The sequence below is a fragment of the Phalacrocorax carbo genome, chromosome 2, assembly GCF_963921805.1.
Source record: "Phalacrocorax carbo chromosome 2, bPhaCar2.1, whole genome shotgun sequence".
Classification (NCBI taxonomy): Eukaryota; Metazoa; Chordata; class Aves; order Suliformes; family Phalacrocoracidae; genus Phalacrocorax; species Phalacrocorax carbo.
The window spans coordinates 161,113,529-161,138,170 of NC_087514.1; the positions used below are offsets into that span (position 1 = coordinate 161,113,529).

Genomic DNA, 24,642 nt, shown 5'->3' on the forward strand with positions numbered 1-24,642 from the left:
ATGGAGACTCTTACGCAGTCCCATGGCAGGGGGAACGTGTTTGCAAACCACTAGGCATGCTTTGGCCTAATTAAATATTCATTGTGACAAAATGCCACAAACACAAGGGAGTTTTCAATGACTGCTTCACCCCAGATAACAAACTGATGCCTGCTTGCTCTGGCAGGGCTCCCTTGAAGCATTGCCTTCCTCCCGCCACACTCACCTGCTCACCTTGATTATCACATCCCACACTCTTCTCTGTAGACTCTAGCACAGAGTTGAGGTCTTATCCAGGTGGGTCAGCTGCCAGACTGGACCTATAGCCCCTCTCTTGCTTCTGCACTTTGGCTCAGGCTGGGTTTTTGTTGCAGAAAATTTGTCATTCCCAACACTCCCAGACATGAGCAATGCAACCGTGCTGCTGCCAGCAAACACAGCCCTCAACGGGAGCTTTTATGATAATATCAGCTCTGCTATTGCGACTTCTTCTTCCGCCCCGTGGCCGCCGTCTCAGGAACTGACCTCACCGTTTCCTGATTTTGAGCTCAAAACGTGGGTCATAGGGAACACGAACGCACAGCACCTTGGCAGCCTGGTGAGCACATCCTGCGTGAAACCTCCCGGCAGCCTCTCCCTGCATGCCCAAATCAACACTGTGTGTCAGAGACCATGAGCTTCCTTGGTGGTCTCAACAGACACAGGTTTTACCCAAAATAAGGGTCAACGCTTACATGTACCTGGAAATAGAAGCGGAAGGACTGAGGGTCAGGCTTCTGGCTTCCAGCTACATTTCTTTTCTCTTTTGAGATGAATATGCATTTCTTGTGGAAGGCAGCAAACTGGATGTCCAGTCTATCCTCAGTCCAGCTTCATACCCATCCCACAGCCTGACCAGTCCTTTCTGATTCAGAGCAGATGCTAAAACCCCTGCCTTTATGGGATAACTTAGTCAGAAACTTTTTTACAAAATTCTTGTTTTGCCTTCTTCTCCCCCCACCCCTCCAAGCAAGGGTTTTTATATCCCTGCTGAACTGCTAGGACTTTTTAAACTCCTTGCTTTTATTGCTTTTGCTGTTCTTATTATTGAAATGTCCAACCCTGCCTTGAACTTGTGGCTTGTAGAGAAGTACCAGAGCAGTGAACTGCATGGATAAATTGTGCATATGTCAAATCCAGGGCCTCAGAAATCTTTCAGTGAGCTGATTTTCAGTGGCTTTGGTTTCCCAGCTGATTATTTAGCCATCTTCACCAGAAAGTTGTCTCAGTGAAACGAGAACTCGCCCACATTCAGGATAAACTCACGGTTTGGGGTTTTTTTTTTTAGGTTTGAAAAATGTCGGGTTGTCTCTGGTGGAAGATGTGTGTGTGTGTTTTATTCTGTGTGTGTGGCATCTCTGCATATGTCTTGGGTTGGTTCAGAAGCTGAAATAGCAAAATAAGCTTTTCTTTATTCAAAAATGGAAATGAAATTATCAAAAACTCAGACAAGAGCTATGTGTAAAGCTGTATTTTAAAATAATTATCTAGTAGATATCAATAACAGTATTATTATGACTCTTTATGCTGTTCCTTTCCCCATCACTCTTGAGGCTTTCTGTATTTATGAAAAATTTTCATAGTCTTTTTCCTGTTTGTTTTCCATCCATGTTTTAAATTCTGCTGCAATCTGCCTAGAGGCTGTGGTAAGGCAAAGACAGTGGTTCGTGCAGTGCACTGGCAGAGCAGGAATCCGGACCCATGCACAGAGGCAGTACTGGTGATGCTGCGGCACCAAGGCACCAAGTTTACTCTTACCCTGCCTCCATGGAGGTGTGCGTTTGACTCATGCTCAGCTACCAGGGAGCGTCCTTATGTCCTTTAGGTGAATAGCTCTGGTCACAGGGATGCTCTGATTTTTGGGCTAGGGATGCTAGGACTCCTGAATACAACACAGTGTGATTGGCAGGCTCTAGCAGGGGCAATCCAAGACCCAAGGGATGGTCGTTGAACAACAGAAGGCAGCTTCAGAGAAAATCCTGCAGGAAAGAAGGTCGTAGGTAAGTAAAGGAGGGGACCTGCATAAATCCATGTTCTTTTGCAAATTTCAGCCATTGGAAGATGTGGAAATAATTTTAGGCAACTGGTTTTGTGGCAACTACACAGCTATGGGAATTAAGAAAGGGAGAAAAAAAGCCAAATAAAAAGTTTTTGGACTCTGCATTTTTGGATGGGGCTTTGCTGAGTTTTTTAGTGGATTTTTTCTCCCTGAATTTGGCACAGTTAGCACGACAGAAGCTAAGATGATACATATGTTTTATAACAGTAGTGCACATTTTGAGTTTAAAGTCATTTTATCTATGTCCCTTCTCCTTTCTCTCTTTTCTTGTACTCTGTATTTTGTTGTTCTTCATGGAAGTCCTGCAGCCTCAGGTGAGGAAATAGATGTCATTTTGTTGAGGGAACAGCAATGACATTTTGTTTGGACGGGACTGACATTCTTGCAGTTCTGATGTTCAGGAGAAAATGACAGCCAGATAGGGTTTTTTTCTGCACATCATTTCTTAAATCCTGTACGTGACCATAAGAGCACTTATTTACGAGAAAAATCACTTTCAGAGAGGAATTACCACAGCTAAATCTAATTATGAGGAGCAGAATGCCTAGCACATGCAGGGCACATTTGGATGTAACAGGGACTCTGTGAAGAACAATAGCTTCAGCTCCCCTAGAGATATTGGCCACTGTGGATGTGTGGACTGGATGTATCACAGGGCAGAATACCTACGCGCATTCAAATCTTCAAACATCCCATAGCTAAAAGGTTCACTGTATCCTGTATTTCTATGCTGGGCAAGGTCCATGCAGCCCACAACTGAATGTACCAGGGGAAGGTTTAACACTGCAGGTGTGGGAAGGCTGTCCCACATGTAGGTCTCACTTTAGCATCTTAAAAGTGAACACTGTCCCATTAAATCCAACGTCTGTACCTGAGGCAGAAACGCGAGAGTGGACAGCTCTGGCTTGGCTTGTCAGCGGGCTCTGGGATGGGATTTAAAAGGACACAGCACTGGTTTAGGTTGTTGGCTGTCATTCGCTTGGTGTTATTCTACTGACTTCCATGAAGCTAAGCTGAATTACATCTGCTGAAACCAAATCCATCTAATTTTTTTCCCCTTGCTTCTTATGTTCGGGCTTGATGTATTATGTCTGGAAGCAAACAGTTAGAATAAGATGCATTTGTTAGATTGTGTCTTTTCATTATCCAGACAGAAGGAAGAGGCAGTTGACAAAGTTTCAGCAGACGGTGCATAGTTGTTGTTTATGTTAAACAAAACGAGAATGTGCAGCATTCGGGTGTATAAACAGCATGACAGCAATAAGCATAAAACATAAGATTGGAAGCAGATTTCACTTTCAGGCCTTGGGGAGCAGATGGATCTGAGATCATTGTGCATTTGTGTACAACTCCAAGACCTATAGAAACTCATTTTTTTCCCACGTCGATGTGTTTTACAGGAGTCAAATGTAGCACGGCTGCAAATGGATGTGGCTTCATTGAACATAATGGGCTTGACCCAAGCACCTAGATCTGTCTCTTAAACTGCTCCAGCAGTACTAAAAGGATGGAGTGCTGCTTTCGTCTTCCAGAGATTGCCTTGTCATCTTAATGTTCAGGTGGCATAAAGATGAGGCACCTCCTATTTGCATCTCCTCTGTGTGCAGGCTGGAGGGAGCTGAATGCAAGAGTAGTCACAGCTGGTAGAGGCTGTTCTTGCTGAACTTGCTCAGAAGCTTGTTTCCTCCCCATATCTTATATATATAATATATAGATATATAAGAAGCCTTAAACTTTTCTCTTGATTGCTCTTTTTATACCCCCTTAACCCCCAAACTCCCATCCCAGATCTTGCACCAGGGTGAGCACAGCTGGAAGGGGGGATGTGGTTCAGTCATTGGAGTTGCATCTGTACCTGTGTGGTTCAGGACTGGTGCTGTAAGATAGAGGGGAAACCCAGCCCACCCCCTGTACAATGGTGGAGGCAAAGCTATCATTTCTCAGCTTCAGTGGGCCAACTGCATCAGTTCTAAGGCCCCACTGGTTTGGTACTTACAGAGGCAGGACCACACGGGTTGCCTATTATTTATGGCCCCGATTCCCTGGCAGATCCATGTCCTTGAAGTGAAGGACATAATGAGGGATTTCAGTCCCAAGCAGAGACTATCCAAGCAGGTGGGAAAGTGACAGGCCAGCATCCAGCCTTCACAGCACAGACCAAAGCAAAACCGTTTTAATGGCCCTAATCCCCTGGCAGGACGGAGAGATGCAGATTGGTGAAGCGAAAAAAGGGGAGAAAATAGGAACCACAGAAAGTGTGTGCATGTGAGAATCCCTTTCAGGATGCATTAATGGGATGCAATGAATAGGAAGAAGAGACCCCGGAGTGTGTTTAAAACTGATTCCTGGTATAATATGAACCACTGTAAATGAAGCGCTATACAAAAGAAATAATAAAAATGTATCACTGTAGTCAGTATCACTGGCTGTGTCAGTGTTTAACTGCATCAGAGCTCATCATTAACTAAGAGGCAGAATAACACGAGCAAACAAGACAGCAACTGAGAGGAAGAACGTAAAGACCATGACAGGGCCCCAGCGAGGTTCCTCCTGCTGCCGCTCCAAAAAATGGGGGCCCAGGAAGGAGAGAAAGCCCACCCTCCGTGCACAGCTCGGCAGAGACACCTCCAACGGCGGCGTGGGTATATGCTCACCTCCTCCGTCGCCAGCTCTCCTGCAACAATTTGTCTGGAACAGCCAGTCGCCTCCGAGTGAGGAGTTTTAATAAATGATCGTCATGCGCAAGCCGTGCATGTATGTGAGAGAGGATGGGGACGTGTATTTTTAAACGCGAAAACTCCCACCAGCCGCAGTTTGAACACGGACTGTATGATCTTCAAGGGAAGGAGAAAAATGTGCTGGTTTCCTCTAGAATTGGATCATTTGCTTCAAATTGGGCAGTCAATCCAAGTTATGGAAAATGTGGTCCACAGCGGTTAGTAATTTCAGGGTGGTATTAATTTTAGGATGGCCTGTTAGAGGCCCTGTCCCAGGAGAAGTGATTTGTGCTTTCTGGAGATCAAACCACCTCTAGATGCTTCAGGCTGGATTGCCCCAAGTCCAGCAGCTGAAAACATAAGCCTATATGAGGGTGTTTCCAACGGCTGATTGTGAATAATTTGTGCAACCCTTGGGAGAAGGAGGGTGAAATCCTCTCTCCACTAACGTTAATGGTAGATGTGCCACTGACTTCAGCAGGGTGAGGACTTCCCTGGGCTGCCTGACTCTGTCCCCTTGGCTGACTGTGATCTCCAGCTAGGATCTGAAGCCATGCCAGGTCCAGAGCAGCGTACCCAGTCTCTCAATGTAATGACTCAGGTCAGTCAAGTTCATCTTCCCTTTGTATCCTGGCTGTTCTACTCTTCAGTGTTTAATACCTTCCCTGATGTAAGCTTTAGTCATGCTGAAGAAAGCAGCTTTATTGAATTTGGCTTTATGTTAGTATTGACTGGACAGACTGTATCAATTCAGAATGGGCTATTACCATCCCTTTGGCTAGTTATCTGGAGCTCAAATATCCTAAATAACATGCTCTGATGATGTCAGTGTCTCAGTGTCAATAACAAGTCATCAATACATGTCCATGCTAAGATCTGCTGTCTCTTTCTTCTCTTCTTTTTTAGCACGGGAGGATATACATGTGGTGGTGTGACCTTTATGTTGAAGGCCATGATCTGCTTGCACAGAAGTCAGCGATGGCGCACTACAGCAACCACGAGCTGAACCGCTGGTCCCCAGGGCTGAGCTTTGGGTACCCAACAGCCTCCACCGTGAGCCTTTGGCTCAGCAGTATCACTGCAAGAGCAACTCGAGCTGCATTTGAGGTTCCTGGTCTCTGAATTTTTGAGGCAGTTGGGAAAGTAGGAAAGGAGATGAAGAAATACATTCTACAGACCCCCGAGCCTCTCTGGTGAGCCCAGTGGGATGGAGGATGGTAAGAGTGGGAGGAAGGTTATAGGAAGGAGAGGGGAGACCATAAAGGACAAAAGTGAAGACTTTACGAGAATATGCCATATAGGTGTAACCTAAATACCCACCTGCTGCCCTGGCCTCTCATGGCCTCTGGGGACTTATTACCGCGGCTAGAGGGTGGTTATGCATGACAGGAGATTTTAAAAAGGAGTGACTGAGAAAGCCTTCCTGGTGCCCTGAGCCTGACCTGCCATCCCCCAGCCCGCACAGCTCGTGATACCCTACATTTCTGCACGTCCCGCCAGAATACCTGCATACCTCTAAGTGTGGACAGAGCCCTGGGCTGGCAAGGCAGGTTTTAAGTCAGCTTCTCAAAGGTACGCAGCTGTCATCTGTGTGTGTGTGTTAGAGCGGCATTTCATCCCAGCGCTCGAGGGCTGTGTGGAGCTCCCGGGTGACCAGCATTTCCAGCTCTAAGTCTTTCCAAGTCCAGCCAAATAAAAAGGAAAGGACAAAATTGGTTCTGCCTCATTTCTGCAGAGGAGGCATTTCATGACAAGTGCAAATACAGAAGTTGCTTTGACTCCCGGACGGATAAACTCTGGAATCTAAAGGATGTTTGAGGACAAATTTTCAGAGGTTGGCACGTACATACTGACTGTAAAATTACTTCATGGAACCTGGCTGTGAATGTTAAATCCATATTTGCTTGCACAAACAAGGTGCTTATGCATGCAGTTAGACGTTTTGCAGACACAAAGGCGAAGGCAAGTTCAACCCTGGCTTTCTCCATCTTTACGACTGTACTTAGCAGTACTCCCCCCTGCCCAGAATGCTTCCCTGGGACTTGTGTTTGCAGGGAAGAGCTCAAGCCATGGCCCCAGATTGAAAGGTTTTAAGCTTATAGCTTAGTTTCAGATAGACCATTTTAATTGGGATGGTTCCCAAAGCAAAGAATAATCAGCCTTGAGTTTTAAATTACCCCAGAGGAAAGTCTCTCCGGCACACAGTGGGAAGGTGCCTGCAGCACTCCCCATTTGATGCTGCAGCTTTGGCTCCTGATGTTCAGGGTGCTCTTAGAAAATGCTCTAAGTCACCCTGACTTTTGCCCCAGGGCAAAGCTCAGGGCTGGTGTCTGCGTTGTGAGACAGTGCTTGGACCCATGGGCAGCTGCAACCCATGACAATACTCCCAACTCTTCCAATTTCAGTTCATATCACCAGCGGTAGGTGGCTTAAGTTCACCACCTCAACGGTGCTTAGGGACACTGAGTTTGGGTTTTCTTTTGCAGCCTGCATGGATGGGGTTTTGGGTCCATGCTCCTCCCCTGCCAGAGCCCTCCAGAGCACAATTTAGGTGCAGGACTGCGTGCAAACCAGACTGGTGCTGGCTAGTCCTGGACTGGAGGGTAGACGCACAGGTGGTGGAGATGGACCAGCTGTGCATGGAGGGGACAGAGTTATATAGCAGTCCTGGGTGCTGCAGAATGTTGCCCCCATTTCACCACATGAAAACTGCCTGCGCTTTCTGTATGAAGGGAATTGTGCTGCAAAAGCAGCTGGTCACACCTTGGTGTCTAGAGACAGCGAGAAACCTTGCTGCTCTTACGGAGATAATAAAGGGCTAAACGTCCACAGGCTTTGAAAATAATTCTCTGAGTAAAGTGTGCTCCTAATCCTGCCTCTCCCGTGACATTCCTGCCTCCCCAAAGGTCTTTGCCTCCTGCTTGGCTATCTGATGCAGCTCAGCGAGAAAACTCGTGTTAGTTAATAATAGTGGCTTGGGGATAGAGTTTACAACCAGGGCAACATAAATAAGGCATTTATTTTCAACAAATGGGATAGGGTGTCTGATCTGCTGCATTCACATTTGGCATCCATGGAAATTTAAGGCCTGATATTTGGTGTCCAGCATGTCCATAACAATATGGGTTCATCACAGCCCTAATTATAGCTCTTGGGCAGCTCACATGGGGTAGCATGAGGCTTATTTATAGGTAATATTTATAAACAGACCCACAATCTTCCCAGGAAAAGGGCTCTTAAGGCAAGACATGTTATGGTGATGACTCTGAGAGTCATCATGGGGAATGTCACTGCAGGAACCCTTTCCTCCTCCCAGGCAGAGATCGTGCAGCATCATTCCCCTGCAGCAGGTGAGTCCCAGTCTCCCCATCCCACCCCTACCCCAGCATGCAATTCCTGCTTGGGTACCCAAACTTATTGCTGCACTTTCTAGTTTCTTGCAGGGGAAAGGGGATGTCTGAAAATACCTATTTCCCAAAGCCACTGAGGGCATGTGACAAGCATGCAGTTGTATCTCAATAGGCCACTGCAGTGTTCAGCTGCAATCATGTGGCTTAATCACCTGACTGTATAAATGAGTTTCCCTTGACAAGATTTGATCCCTTTGGGCCCCTTGACTAATTACCTGCTATTGTGAGAGGCCCTGCTCGTTGGGAAAAGCAACTCTTGTCCCCAGCAATAGCAAAATAGAGAAATAAACACAAAAGTCTGGAGATCAGAGGGCGCTCATTTACTCTCCATATTTAGTGCCACATAAAGGGCCATTAATTATGGTCCTCTTTCATGACAAGAGTAGCTTTTACAAACAGTTTTGCTTGTTTGTTCTCTTTTTTAAACAAAAGTACCTGCATTTTTGTCTTCCTAATCACTCTGTAGCTCCGGGCAGCCTTGCAAGGAGGAACTGGCAAGAAACTATGTCACCTGGCTCTGTATGACCTGGGTTTCTCAGTGCCCTGTGAAACAGACTTCAGAGCATCCTGTCCCTTGTAGATCCCCTGGATCGGAGCTGCAAATCGCTACAAACGTAGAGGAGCTGCCTGGCCTGCTTCTTGTGCTTACCCCTGCATGGAGGTAAGGGCTGGCCAGAGAGCACAAGGCAAGGAGGAGTCGGGCCAAAGAAATGACGCAAGGCCTGAGCCCCGTAGGGAAAGGCTTTTAGTGTCCGCTCCTAACTGTGCATGTTCATAGGCATAATTTTCCAGGCATATGGGTGGCAGTGATGTACAAAAAGCATCTGAGAAAGTAACTGAGTTGCCCAAGCAGAGAGCTGGCATCTGCTTAGAAGAAGCCATCAAGTCTGTGGTGCACATGGAGACCTTTAGTTTATTGTGCCAGGCTTTCCCCATTCATTTCTGGGTATGTGAATCTGGAAATGGAAGGTGACAGAGCATATGGCTCTTTGATCCCGCTGAGTGGTGGAGGGGGCATTAAGATGCCAGCGCTTTCCCTGCACTGTACTTGGGTGCCGGGTGATTTACAGTCCCCTGCCAGAACAGAGCTACCTATAAGCTTCAACAGGCCAGGAATAACTCCTCTTCTTTTTTATTTTTAGTTTTTGTTTTTCTGAATATGCAGAAAACAGCCCTAAATTGTCCTAAATTAGCCTCTGTTCTGACGTGCTGTCTCACACCTCTTTGGTGTCAAATTCTTTTTTAGGTAGTGCTAGAAATCACAAAGATGAAAAGAGGGGGGTCGTCTGACCTGTGCCTTTTCTTAGAGCATCACACGGTCATGGCTCACAAGCTAGTATAAACCAGCTCCATTGGTATCGGTCACCCTGTACCAGCCTGGTCCTGCCCTGGGATGAGCAGAAGGTCTTCTCCTGCCCTTCTTGGGGAAGAGAGACCTCTTTGGTATTTCCTAGTAGGAATGCTTTATTTATAACTGATAATCCCCTGAGAAAATGATCAGGAGCAACCTAAGGTCATTTTCTATTCTTAGATTTTCTCTGCTTTAAGCTCCACCTAGGATAATGAAGCTGCTATAGGCTTAGGCAGCAAAGCTGAAATCCAGCTGAAGTGGGGCCTTACTAACACGCAGTGGTGCATTGGTCCAAGCTTTCAGTCCTGGCTCAATTTGTGAGGTGAAAACCCAGGAGAAAGATGCATCTTCAGGGGTTCTTTTTGAAGGTACACTGTGGATCTACGCTTCAAAAATACAGTTTCTTCTTCACTTCTGTTATGATTTGGTCTTACTGGGAATCTTCCAAAGAAATTTCCACTCAGGAAACATCCATCTTTCAAAAGCAAGTTTTTCCACAAAACAAATATACCTTGGTGAGACTTTTGAAGGGTGAGATTCTCCAGGTAAGGATGACAGAAAATAAGAAAGTGACGTGTGGATACTGACCCCTGCCAGTGAAGTGATATTATGTGTAAGAGACTTGGCTTGGATGTGCCAGGGTTCAAGACCCTGCTCTGGGCTGTGAGGGGTCATGAACCCAGCATCCTAACCTCTGGCTTTGTCAGCAGTTTGATGAAGAAGAGGAAGTCAGTCAGCATTTCTTTGGCCTTTATGGCTTTTAAACAACACCCCCCATCCCATCGTTCAGTTTAGACAGTTCTTTCCCAAGTTAAATTTTTATATTTTCACCAGCTTTACTCCCCAGAGTACAGAAGGGCTTTCACCATGTCTGTTCATCAGTGATTTGCACTTGCTAAGACTTGAATCTTGACCAAATTGCTGCAGCTTGGCTTCTAAACAGTCTTATGTAGCTCCACACTGGGAGAGAGATTTATCCTCCACAGATATTGCTGCATATCTTGGCAAGATCGTTTTACAACCAGCCTTGACCCGTGGTGCCCAATTAAGCAATGCACACCTGGTCCAAACTATGGGGCAGGGTTGCCTTCCCCTGGTTCCTGATCTGCAGGTTTATTTCCAAGCACTGCAGCAATCTGTATGTCTGCAGGGCAAGAGGCTGAGCACCAGCAGCGAGGGCATGCACCTCGTTATTCCACATAACAGAGACCTTCCCTGCTCTTGACTTCTTGCACCCCTGCAACTGGGTGAATGGTACCAGCGTCTGTCTCGGAGCCTTTTTGACTGGCTTCAAAGTCTCTTTCTGTGTATGTTTAATTTCTTGCTGCCCAAATTAATTTCCCCCCCTTGTAATTTTTTCTACTGACTTTAATGAAGCTTTCCCAAGACTCGTAATCTTGATGACCTTTCTAAGAAGAAACACAAATCTGCTTGTTTCCCCAGGCAGTTTTTCCTAATTTCTTACAGCTCTGTTGACAACACATTCCCGCCTCCCTCTAATTTCCTCTGGATATGATGACTCCTCTCCTAGCTCTAGAGAGAGTAATCAATATTGGGAGGAAAACCAACCTTTTTGGCTGCTTGCTGGGGAAGCAGTTTGTCCTGTTTAAGGAAATTCTGGAGAGGGTCTATTAGGCACAAACCACGGTGAATTACCACCTCTTACGAGCTGACAGCTCACGTCTGCTGTTTTCCTTATGCTGATGCTTTCAAGGTCTGCGTCAGCCACTAGCATCCCCATTGGGGTTGCTTCTCACCTGACTGCTGAGATTTCTGTTAAGGGCCATCCTAAGGCTTTTTTTCCTTTTTTTTTTTTCTTTTTTTTTGCACTATGATGTAATTATACTTTTTACAGCCAGAGAAAGTGGAAGATATTTGGAGATGACCAGCTGAGGCATCTGCTGAAGCCCAGGTCCTCGGACATTCTCCTGTTGAAATCAGCCTTTAAAAGCCAGCCTAAGACTCACCAAAAGTCACCCAGGACATCTGTGGCAGTGACAACTGAACTCTGGTCTCCTGAGTCCCACACGAGTGCCCTAAACAGGGGATTATCAGTAGTCTTTTCTGTAGGAACACAGGGGAGAGGAGAGGTGTGGATTTCCAAGAACAAGACCTCACTTTAAAGGCCATGGAGCTAAATCTTTCTTATGCTGTAAGTGTGCAACAGGACTAATACAAGCAGGGCAAAAATAACAGTAACCTCCAAGTCAGATTGGCCTGCAATCAGAGCATGGTTTTTTTTTCTTTTCCCTCTCTTTCTTTTTCCACTTCCATACTGAGGGCATTTAAAGAACAATAAAGACTCAAAGACTGTTCATGGGGTCTGGATTTCTGGCACTGCTTGAGCTACCGCAGAGGAGCAACAGCTCTGTATTCAGATGACATGCTGATTCTGTCATAGCCCTGGTAAAATGCTGTTAAAAATAGTTGTTTCTAATGACATACTCCAATGCAATGGAGATTCCTGTGTACACTAATTTGCTTTGAGGATTGCATCATCCTGAAGGAAGTGTAGCCAGAGAGATTTAAAACAAAAGTGGTCTGTCTCCGGGCTGAGCTGTGATACTTGGCAGCGACACCACTCTCCGCTGAGCCCAACGCACTGTTTTAACATACTGCTCCCCTCTCTGTAATGTCACACTGGAGGGATGGCATTTCTTGTCTCAAAATCCGTAAAAGATACTGGGTGAGCTATTCAAGATAGCAGTGTCCTTGAATGAGGTTATTAGTCCACGTGGGACCTTGTACTGTGATCACTACGAGGATTTCAGGGTGATTGTTCAGGAAGCAAAGTGGTGAAATAGAACCTCACATTTTTCAAGCAAAAGCCATTGAAAACCACTGAAAAATTGGTTATAGGACTGACATATTTATCCCTGTTGCTGTCCCAGTGTTGTATTACGTAAGGTCATATGTTAAGAGGTAAATTGAGAGGGTTGGATGCCCAGGGTGGGGAATGGGGTGGGGGGGAAGATTTCTTTGCCCACCTCCAGGACTCACAAAGTGGAAACAATCCTGAGGCACATATTTTCAACTTCAAAAGCTGACATGTGTCCCTTGCTACCTGGAGGGGACACCTCTGGGTATTGGCTTTGTGATGGGTAGAGCTGGTGAAAGGGCAGAATGTTCTGGGTGTCTGTGCAAGAGCAGATAACTGGACAGTCAGTCCTGGTAATGTTCACAAAAAAATTTGGATAAACAATGCTGGTAAGTTCCTAGCCATTGTTGAAGGTCCTGAGAGAGTTGCGCTGAAGTTTTGGAGTGCTGGTACTTCATCTTCTTCTTCGTCCTCTAAGGCCCTGAAATGCCAAGGGAGGAGCATCTAGCTCTTTCCTCCAACCATTTATAACAGCACTTTGGTAGATGCTTGTCTCTTAGGTGAAGGGTGAACACGTCAGCTCTGCTGTAGGAAATGTGAACTGTGGCTGCATGCGGGTTGCAACCAGATGAAGAGATGATTTTTCTTTTCTGTTGATGTAAGTGAGTGACTGGAGTAGAAGGAAAAGAGCCACCTTGGACCGAATGACAATAAGATTGGTTTTTTTTGAGATCACAACTAATGAAAACATTGCCTGTCAGAGTTCAAGGAGCATCTGGACAACACTCTTAGTCATATGGTTTGGTTTAGGTAGTCCTGAGAGGAGCAGGAAGTTGGACTCAATGATCCTTATGGACCCCTTCCAGCTCGAGATATTCTATGATTCTATGATTGTCTTAAAAAAAAAATAATTGGGGAAATCAAATGTTGATCCAAAACGGGAAAAAAAAAGTATCTTGGCTTTTATAATTACACTTATTGACAAATCACCATAAAATCACAAAGTTTTATGGTGAAACCTATTATGGCATGGATAAAGAAAGAAGAAACTCTGCTTGATAAATGTTACCCTGTTGTAGGACCGATACATGGAAAGTACATGCTGTGGTACATTCCTAATGTTAGTGATCATGTGGCGGGGATATGGGAGTGGATATGGATGGGTAAAATGCTTCTAGGATTTGCATAGCACAACCTTCTCCCTCTGTTTCTGTCCCTTGGAAGAAACGGAACTCCTGGCAAGGTGCCCTGTAAAGGACTAGCCCTCTTGGGTTCCCAGGTACCTCCATGCTTGCTGCCTTAGCACAGGTAAGATTGTCAAAAAGCAATTCCTAAGCAACCTCTGCTGAAATGTAAGGCTATTGCAATTATGTTATGACTTCCCTTCCACACCACAAAGTGGTTATTAATCAGATTTTATAACAATTCTGCCTGGTATTTAAATGTTGTGCATGGATTGTCTTCATAGCTCATTATCCATTCCTACGAAGACCAGAAAGCACATCTCTGACTCTGAGGAATATCTCAGTTAAAAAAATGTAATGTTTTTGTTGTCTGATCTGCTAACTGCCTGTAAGCGGAGGTACATGTGCCCACTCCATCAGCTGGGGCAGATTCTGCCTGAGCAGCTCAGCCTCGTACAAGTACAAATTCTGATGAATTTATGCTCAGGTCCAAAGGACTTCAGTGGGATAGCGGACCAGTTAAAAGCAGGAGTCATTTAATCTGCTTTAGGTAGGCTTTTGATGGCAAAGTTTAGAGGTGCTTAAGTTTAAAGTTGGTTATTGCAGGTTTCATTTATGTTCACTGGAACAATCACTCCAGGTTCCTTTTTACATTTTCCCAGTGGAGAAAAATAGCCCTTTCAAGAGGGCGGTTCTTCTGACCTCTCTTAGATGCTTATTTTAGGATGAGATCACTTCCTGTCTCGCCGTCGGCTGTAAATGAGGCCAAGGGTGAATACGTTTCAGATAGACTTTTGGATGCTTAAATTAGGGTAGATGGGCTGCACCCTGCCATGCCCGTCCATGTGAGTTGGGCCACAGGACACCCCTGCTCCCAGCCGGGGAGCGAGCGGGCTCTCAGGTGGTACCTGCCTCCTCAGCGGGTTTGTTTCCTGAGCTCAAGCTCTGGACACTTTTTTGGTCCTCAGTACATGAGCCACTGGACATCCAGAAGTGAGGATGAGTTTGCAAGGCAGGTGGCAAGTGGAGGGGAGACCCTCCTTTAATGATTTATTTGGAAGTGGAGCACACTAGATATAACCTTGTTGGATGACAATAAAATGGAGTTCATGGGGCTGCCTTTACAGAGTCTGCCTTTAGAGCAACTCCCACACCCCACGAGAGTCTGGCTGAGCTGGGAATACAGTCTGGGAAGCTTCGGTCTCTCTTCTGCTCTGTAATGCGCACTTCAAGCAAAAGGGATCGTGCTCTTCACCTGCAAGAGTGAGAGGAACTGAGGGGAAGGCAGGAGCTCAGCATGCTAACAAGCAACGTGCCTTTGTTACTGAGGGAATAAAATCTCTTTGCACCTATTATTCCTTTCTGTGCCCGTTTATAAGTGTTTCCACAATGCAAGTAGTGTTGTTCAGAGTTCTCTGCATCTGACTTGTTTTTTAAATCTCTTTATACTATTATCTGGAGCATATTAACCCCTAGGTGCTTAGTTTTTTAAATGTATAAGAGATGCCAGAGGGAGGGAGAGGGAAAAAAAATCTAATCCTGCTTAGAAAAGAGCCAGAAGGTGAAATAGCAGAATAATCACTCTTTAACACAGTTTGCTGTCACCTTCACCACAAGGTCCCTTTGCTCTGATACCCAGAATTAAGAGACAAACTCGGCTAAGTTGCTGCAATTCAAAAAACATGCACACGCACACAAATAAATTGGTGCCCAGCAGTTCCCTATGGTACAATCGTTGGAAGCACGAACCATTTTTAAACTGATACCAGAAATGAACTTTTATTTTCAATCATATTTACTGTAAATTGGAAATTACTCAGTAAAATGCAATCTGTTAGGCAAAATGCATCCTGTCACTTTCAATTAACCAGCTAAAAGGTTGTTAATGAATAAATATTGACTTTTAGAGGAAATGCTTCTTAACCAGCTGCAGATCCATGTGCATGATATTTGACAAATGATCAATACGGAGCTGGTACACTCCTGCTAACCTGGAGGTAACTGTTCAAAATGCCCAGGCACAGCATTAAATGACAAGTTGCGTGGTGGCCCACTGTAGGGGTAGAATAAAGAGATGCCGGAATATTACAAAACTGCCTTATGTCGATGCATTCAACTCTACTGCCACTTCTAAAACTAAGCACCCAAGAGTGTAAACTTGGAGACAGAAATCACCCATTCAAGCCCTGCAAGTTTCACTTGATTTTTCAAAGCCTGAACACTAATGAGAGCTGAGACAGCTCAGCCCCTTTCTAAGTCAGACCTTTTATTAGATACCAAAAATATCCATGTAGATGCTGTACAAATCGACTCTTTAGGCTTCTAAGAGTTTGTCTGACAACTGTGTCTGGAAAAATATCCCATGAAGACACTCCAGGTCTGTATTGTCTGGTGTGTATGGTGACTCACACTGGGCTCTTTGCTAACCCAGAATGTTGAATCCTTGAGCCAAAAGCTGTTGTGGGGCGTGAAGTCTCAAAATGCAGGAGAACTGATTGGGTTGTAGCATCTGTGAATAAGGGACATCCAGGGAGACAGAAGGATCCCGTGGTGAAGGAGCATGACTGGGGTTCAAATCCTGGCCCTAGGCTGCACTTTTACAGCTGGTGATATTGTTGCTCTAATTCTCATTTGTATGTGGAAGAGAGATATTAGTGGGCCTGTTTAGCTGAGGGCTGTGGGTGGAAGGGTCCCTAGTAAGTCAGGAGCCTCTGGATCCCAAGTACGGAATTAATTAAACTTCAGGTAGGTTCAGGCACCTCATTAGTAATGACTGATGTGACATGCCATGAGAAGTAGTCCATAGCATGGACTACAAACCACGGCTTCATTTCACATGACCTCTTCTATGGGATTAAAGCTGTACCTGCTTCAGGACACTGTTGGACACATGGCTCAGAGAAAGGTGTGGATGGGGGAAGGCTTCCATGCCATGGGAGGTTATTGGAGCTTCTTGGGATGACCAGGGCTGTCAAGTGCACCCCATTACAGTCTTTGCTTTCTCTTTTATATCCTCTATGCATGACGATAAAGGTTGCTTGACTCAATGCTTCAGTGCTTCCAGTTGTTCCCAGAATGAAAAAAGTACCTTTCAACCCATCATTTGTGAAAACAGAGTGATTGTGTGTGAAGCATGACAGCTGCCATTGGACGTTGACTGGGAGTTTAAAGAGTTAAGTGTTTTTATCCATGTTGGTGTTTCAAGTGTTTTTCTTGCTTGAAAGGAAACACAATTGTCTTTGGCTCCCTGGGCTGAAGATGATCAAGATTATGAAGTTCATAGTTGCTTTGCTGCTTTGGCATCTAAATGGAAATGAGTCCATCAGCTGGGACTCCTCAGGAGACCATCAGCAAGATTACTGTTTGAACTAAGCTAGCAGATGTAGAGGTTAAAAGGGGCCTTGTGAAGAGGTATTAGCCCTGTCTTAGATGGGCAGGATAGTCTTTATTCTAAATATCCTGCTGATCACTCTGATGAGGTGGGTTTGATTGGTTTTGTTATGTGAGGGCTTAAAATTTATTCCAGTTGCCCTTGTGGTACTTGTGACCCTGCAGTAACAGAGGGCTGTGCTGCCTTGCTGTTTCAGATGTATTTGCTCCTTTCTTTCTGCCTGTCCTATTTACCTGGTTTATTTTTACCTTTGACCAGGACAGCAAGCCCTGATATGCGCAGGGTAATTCAACAATTGGACCACCTTTGGGATCCAGCTGGCATCCAGGGGCATGTTAGCAAGGTGCTGTGCCCAATCTAACAAGGCCCATTTCTCAGCAGGACTATTTAGCACACCTGCGATGGTCCAGCTATGGCTTCTGGCTCTGAGGTAGCTCATTCGGTACTCACTGGAGAATTTTTAATGTATGTTGAAGGCAGGACCTTAGAGAGTTCTTGCCTGAAAAGTGTTGGGGTATAACTCAATTATTTTCTTGATAGGCCAGGAATTTGGAGTATAAGTGAATATTTGGAGGCTCTTCCTGAAAATTATAATAGAATTTTCTTGTTCACTGAAGGGGGAGCACATGTATGGATTAGATTTATACCCAAAGTTAAGTGCAAGGGACCCTGCCTTCCACACAAGTGTATCAGTAGATTTTTCTCCAGCTCTAATACACAGCCAGAACTCATGTGATCTGATGCTCTCTCTCCCCAATTGCTTTAATTTCTGCTCCTCAGATGCACCTAGATTCCTCTCACGTTCTCATTCAGGTGATAAGTAATGCAGCACAAATTATGGGAATGGACATTGGGTGCATCAGCAACAGTAAAAGCTAACTGCATTGCACAGGGACCAATAAAGCTGAGATAAGAACTGCTGGGCTTTTCTCTTCTTCATTGGCACCTAAATGTGATTTCTATTATCTCACTGTTTGCTTTAATGTTATATGGAACCTGTCAAAGCCCCATAGCCTTGCCGCTCACCATTCCACTAGAAAGAAAAGACTTCGTAAATTACAGTACCTTTTGCTACTTAAAGGTGTGTAAAGCTATTCCATCTAATTCATGGTCCCCTTTATCATAACTGATAGCAGGAATGCAGAAGATTAGCAAGGTCAGATGAGTTTGGGATATCAGGCCAAACCTGTAAATCATCTGAGCTTACTGTATTCTCACCATTATCCCTAGACCTGCCGCAACCTATATCCACCCCTCCTGTGCTCCTCCTCCAGTTCATCTTCTTCCATACAGTGCCCTGTTTTGGGAGATGGCTGGCCAAAGCTACTAAAACCGCAATAATCCAATGTATGCCAGAGAGGATGTGATTTATGGGATGGTAAGTCTTGTGAACCTCTGCACTCAAATTATTTCCTCATGTCCCTGTGTAGACGACAATGGGAGACAGGCATCTTGAAGAATGATTGAGAAGGTCATTACCTGTACCTAGTGTCTTAACTCATTAATTCAGATATAGACTCATGCCAACCTGACTACACTCTTCCTCTTCAGGAGCTCTTTCTTGAACATCTGCATAAAACTGACTTGCGTGGTGTATAGGACCTGAATACACCTGAAGGCACTTCAGGGTGGCAGAAACTTTAGGTGTCTTTGTTCTACCTGTGGGAAGAAGCTTTGTTATTAACCTTTGTGCAGGGGCATCACTCACTAACCAGGCTGGACTACCATTCTCTTGTCTCTGCTCTTCTCAGCACAACTCAGCTTCTGCCTCATCAGATTTTACCCGGCAGCATTGGCTTAGAGGATGGCTTTGGGAACACAGTTGAGTCCTTGCTGGGGGCCTTAAGTTCCCTCTCTGGAGCTGTGCTAGGGGTGGCTGTAAAACAGCCAGAATGGGACATGAGTGTATAAGGTATTTATGATATAGGAAGGAGACTCAGTCTCTTTGGTAAGGGTCCAAATCTTCAATATGATCAGATTTCTCCAGCTGGCCATTTGTAGAGTGATTGAAATATCAGGCATCTAATAAGAATCTCCCGGGACACATTGCTCATCCTGTGCCAAAATCCTCATCATCCTAGTGTTGTTATCAACAAAATGTCATAACATTGCTACCTAATATTTTTGTTTGAAAATAAATCAGGAACAATTGGGCCACGTTGTGTTATATACTGTACAAATACATGACATTGCAACTCCTGCCCCAGGGAATTTGTAAGACGTTCAGGGCATGTAAGGCATGGCAAAGATAGCAGGCATGGAAAGGAGAACCTCTGCGGCAAACCATGACGTTTTCCCACCTCTGGGATCTCTCCTCAGCTCCCTGCACCAGAAGAACAACCTTTAAAAATTTCAGAGTAACTTTTATAGGTGAATTGTTGGTGTGGGCAATGGGAAGGAGCCAGTAGGTCAGTTCTGGTTCTGGATCAAAACAGAAGGACCCTAGCAGATACGATATATTAAAGACCTTTGAAAGAAAATACCAAAGGGGTGAGGGATAAAGTACCCTGTGATTACTCCAAATTGGTGCATGCCTTTTTCTAGCCTCCTCCTGCCCTGAGTATTACTTGCCTACCGTTGCAATCTCACCTGAGCCAAGAGCTGATCTCTTAGGTCTTTGCATGAAGATCACCAGTGTCCCACAAATTCTGGTGGTGCCCAAATCTACATGCATCTGGGCTAGCTAGGATCTAGTGACTTCTTCCAGCTAGAAAGTAGGCAGCAACTTGCACCCTGGACTCAGGCCTGGGAGGTGAAGGGATAAAATGGAGGATATGTGTTGAGTCAGATCTTACACTGTAGAGTCCTCCTTAGTTAATCCTTTTTTTCTTTTTATTTTTTTTTGTGTGGAGGGAACGGTCATGCAGAGCATCTGATTTTGGAGCTGGAAAAAGGTAAGTTTTGAGCTGGCAAACACATGCAAGGGAAAGGCAGAGCACAGTTGCCTGTGCACCCGGTGCAGAACATGTTGCAGAGCAGCAGGACTGAGGATTAAAGGGAATCCATTCCCTGTGCTTACAGCAGGAAAACATAGCAGTCTTGTCATCCTTTCAGGAGTTTCTTTGAGACACGCTCTTAAATAAGAGAGGATAGTGATTAAATTCCTTCCCTGGGAGCTTGCCTTTCTGGGACAAATTGAAAAAGGAAAGGAAACGTGTAAACAAATATTAAACAGACAGACCAGTTTCCCAGATATAATCAGGCTCTGGGCTGTTGCTTGGTTTGCCTTTTGAAGGAGGTATGTGTGCCTGTGTTTCTGTGCTTACTTCTGTTTCCGTTAGCCTTTCTGCAGCTTCCCTCCATCTTCTGTACCCACTGCTGGTTCTTCTCTTGCCTGAGCTGCACAGTGAACTGAAAATTTTGAAGTGGGAGTGGGACTTTTGCTTTTAAGAGTTCCTCTCCAAACAGATCTGGAGACGACATTTGATTATTCAGAACAAATTTTGTGTCCATGCGGATGTTACGGACAGTTATAGTGAGGTCAGAGTTTGCTCCTGTGAAGGACACAAGCAAGATAGCTGCCGAGAGGCACTGTAGCACCAAAAGCCAGCCGACGGGTTCCAGGCAGAGTGGCATCTTTTAAACATTTCAGACGCATCCTGCTACATTGAGCTGAACCTCACAAGTACGTTCTGTTGCATTATGTCAGGAGCTGACATGACATGAGGTAATTGGATTTGATATGACATAATGCAACCATAACACAACATGTGATAGATGAAAGGACTTTCCCTGAAGCAAGCAGAAACCAGCTGGTACTGTACAACACCTGCAAAAAGGGAAGGCTTTTAATCATCTCCCCCTGCCTGGCTGGGGTGGCAAGTTGTTGTGGTGGGTTGACCCTGGCTGGATGCCATGTGCCCACCAAAGCCACTCTATCACTCCCCCTCCTCAACTGGACAAGGGAGAGAAAATATAATGAAAGGATTGTGGGTAGAGGTAAGGACAGGGAGAGATCACCCACCAATTAGCTTCACAGGCAAAACAGACTTGGCTTGGGGGAAATTAGTTTAATTTATTACCAATCAAGTCAGAGCAGGATATGGAGAAATAAAACCAAATCTTAAAAACAGCTTCCCCCCCCGCCCCTTCCTGAGCTTAACTTTGCTCCCAGTTTCTCTACTTCCTCCCCTCCAGTGGCGCAGGGGGATGGGGAATGGGAGTTGGGGTCGGGTCATCACATGTTGTCCCTGCTGCTCCCTCCTCCTTAGGGGAAGGGCTCCTCACACTCTTCCTCTGCTCCAGCGTGAGGTCCCTTCAATGGGGTGCAGTCCTTTAGGAACAGGCTGCTCCAGCATGGGTCCCCCATGGGGTCACAGGTCCTGCCAGGAGCCTGCCCCAGCGTGGGCTTCCCATGGGGTCACAGCCTCCTTCAGGCATCCACCTGCTCCAGCGTGGGGTCTTTCATGGGCTGCATATGGATATCTGCTCTGCTGGTAACCCCCACGTGCTGCAGGGGGACAGCCTGCCTCACCATGGCCTTCCCCATGGGCTGCAGGGGAATCTCTGCTCCGGTACCTGGAGCACCTCCTCCCCTCATCCTTCGCTGACCTTGGGGTCTGCAGGGTTGTTCCTCTTGCATATTCTCACTCCTCTCTCCAGCTGCAACTGCAGGTTTTTTTCCCTTCTTAAAAATGTTATCTCACAGGTACTACCTCCATCACAGATGGGTCTTGGCCAGTGGAGGGTCTGTCTTGGAGCTGGCTGGCATGGGCTCTATCAGGCACGGGGGAAGCTTCTAGCAGCTTCTCACAGAAGGTGCCCCTGTAGCCCCCCCACTACCAAAACCTTGCCATGCAAACCCAATACAGTTGTTCAGTCTATGCACATCCCTAATTGGAAACTCAAAATGATTAATTGTTTTTTAAAATACCACTGCATGTTTTAGTGGTTTTGAAACAACTAAAAGTTTCCATAAATACACCCACACAAAAAGAAAAGCCAGGGTCAGGTGAACTTCTACAGTATATGAGATATGATCAGTTTAATTCAAGCTCTTCTGATCTAAAGTACCTTCTGCTCATTCTTGATATGTGCATGTATTTAACCTCAGTTTTGCTATTAAAGGGGACACTGATGGACTGATACCCATTTAGATCTGATCCTGAGCAGAGCTTCTTGTGGTGCTTCCTGCTCTTCTGCCAAAACCAATGACCACTACATGGTCAGAGTTAGCTGTATCAGGGGTGTAACTTGGAAATGTTACAGCTGACCTCCATATTTGATGGTCTTTATGTCAGGGACATACCAGACTGTCATACCTCCTGAATGGAAAGGGAAAGCCATGAACAGAAGATTGTTCATGGCTTAAAAAAGTGTTTTGGTGCCTTCATTTCTGAATGAAGACATCCTGTGAAAAGAGCTGGAGGGGTCGGAGGAAGACTTGCTTTAGATGAATTAAAAGGGATCTGATCCTAAAGGGACCTGTCCCCTGTCTGCTTTGATTCAGGTTACTGTCATTCAGCTGTTTTACAGGCTTCCCTTTCAACATTACTTTCTGGAACCCTGTCACCTCTTCATTCACTACAAATGTTTCAGAAAGGTTTGAAAAAAGTAGCAGTAGAAAATCCTGACAGATATAGGGATGGGAAGGAAAGGGCATAATTTTCAATGTACGTGTCCTAATTCCTCTTGGCTTTGATGTATAGCTCTTGTCTTAAGCAGTTTAGCGTAGACTGTTTTGAGCATGTGGCACTCACTTTCATGACCAGACTCCTTATTTTTTGAGGTGCGGCATGTGAAGGTTCATGTTACATTACTTGGCTGTCAAAGAGGTGAAATGCTCCTTTCCTTGTTTCAGCTTCAACCCAATCCCGGGTACATTTTTCCTAAGGAAAACCAAACAAAAATAGGAAAGACAACTGGTGTCCAAGGCTCCGGTTCACCTTGGGGGGAGCAGCTAGTAGCAGCACCCTTACAGTCCCATGGACTTTCTGGTCCTCTTTGCTGGCCCTGCAGTAACCAGGCTGGGCTCTGCTGAACTTCTTGAGTTCTTCTTTTGTAAGCAGAAGCAGCTCGACTGAAAAATGAGCCATGTGACTTATTAAGATGATCTCCAAATAAGAGGTGATTCTGTATTCCTGTCAAAGGCTCTGCTGCAGTTTCCCCTTGCTGGTGTTTCCAAGTGCTCCTGCCAAGTGTTGCCATCCCAGTGGATGCCCTAGTGAGCAAAGGCAAACTGCGTTTCAGTGCTGGCCTTGAACGTCCTTCGATTGGGGTTGAAAGAGATGCTGAATGTTGTTCTAAGCTGTTTCCTTTGTGATGCCTTTAGTATAAATCTCTGCCCCCTTTCTTAAAAGCCAGCTCAGCCACATGAACTAGGCTTTATTTTATGAGGCTCATTATTTTTATATTGATGTTCATTTTCTGAAAATAGTGTGAAAGCTAAATGCATACAGCCCCCTAGACATTTTAACAAAATCATATTTCAGTTGCAATATTGATTGTCTATCTATAAAGCAATATATGGCCAGGAGTTAATGTTAACAGTGCACTATGTTAACTGAAGTAATGTAGTGAAAAACAAAAATGAGAGTTGGGCTTGCTCTACTTTTTGCTGCACTGTGACACCTCCAGCTGAGCTTTATTGCTTCTCCTGTGTGTTAGGTAATCACAGAGACGACCTATAACAGTTTCCCTTAATGGATGATAAGCCAAATCAGCCAAAGTTCATGGTTGCTGGTATTGGGGTGGCACATAAACAATCCTCCTTTCATTGTGTTTGCACATACTTTGTTTCTGTCCTCTAAGCAAGAAGCAGTTGGGTGCAGGTTCAATGTCAAAGTGTTGCCTATACTTGGTCACTTCTATAACACTCCTGCGGTCTCGAAACTGTACTTGCTTTGCTGCAAATGGGTGGAATTTTTATAGGAACTACATTTGGTCAATCATTTTTTTTCCCAGGAAATGAGGTTTTAAGGCTAAAACCGGGCAATTGTTTAAGCTGCAAAGCCTTTCCTCTGTGGTTACTACAGATATGCAGAACGAGTTGGAGGACCCTGATCTACATTATCTCCATCTATAGTAGGGTAGATCAGCTCCTGTTTTCAGAAGTCAGCACCATCCCAGCAGATTCATAATCAGGCAGATTTTCTAGGTGCTTGCTTTATTTATTTATTTATTTATTCATTCATTCATTCATTTCCCCCAAAAAGGGGTGAGTATTTTGTTTCTGTATATTTACATATGGAAACATTGATAAATAGAGGAATGTACTAAATGTACTAATCTGGCCAAAATCACGTTGTTCCACCAAAGATGGCAGCAAACCTGAGAACTGTCCAGTGTAAAAAGACTGTGAAGGACCCCAAGCAATGATCTAGTCTGTCCTTCAATCACTATGTCCCTTCCATTCACAAACTTTCTATCTTGTTTTTAAAATCCTCCAGTGATGATGTTTCTGAAGATTACCCCAGCACTTGCTGAATAAGAAAGTTACCCTGTTGTCCAAACTAAAACCCCCTTAATTCAATCTGGCCTGCGATTCCATCTCCTACCCACTGTGCTGATGGGAAAAAGCTTAACTCCTTTGTCTCTGCAGCTGTTTTGTATGTGTTTGAAACTACCATGGTGCCACTTTTCCATATTCTCTTCTCTAGTCTTCCCTGTCCTTGTTCTACATAAATCACGTTGTTTTCTGGTTTTCTGGTAAAGGTCTAGATTTTGTTTTCTTTTCATTTTCTTTTTTCTTTCTT

At 45.0% G+C, this 24,642-nt stretch overlaps 1 long non-coding RNA gene across 1 annotated transcript; it reads left to right on the forward strand.

Annotated features, from left to right (window-relative positions):
* The first annotated feature begins 3,673 nt into the window (after positions 1-3,673).
* Positions 3,674-13,070, forward strand: LOC135311766 (uncharacterized). The gene is made up of 4 exons (XR_010371347.1): positions 3,674-5,395; positions 5,701-5,987; positions 8,671-8,865; positions 12,934-13,070. It is a non-coding gene; the product is annotated as an uncharacterized LOC135311766 (long non-coding RNA).
* Positions 13,071-24,642: the final 11,572 nt, after the last annotated feature.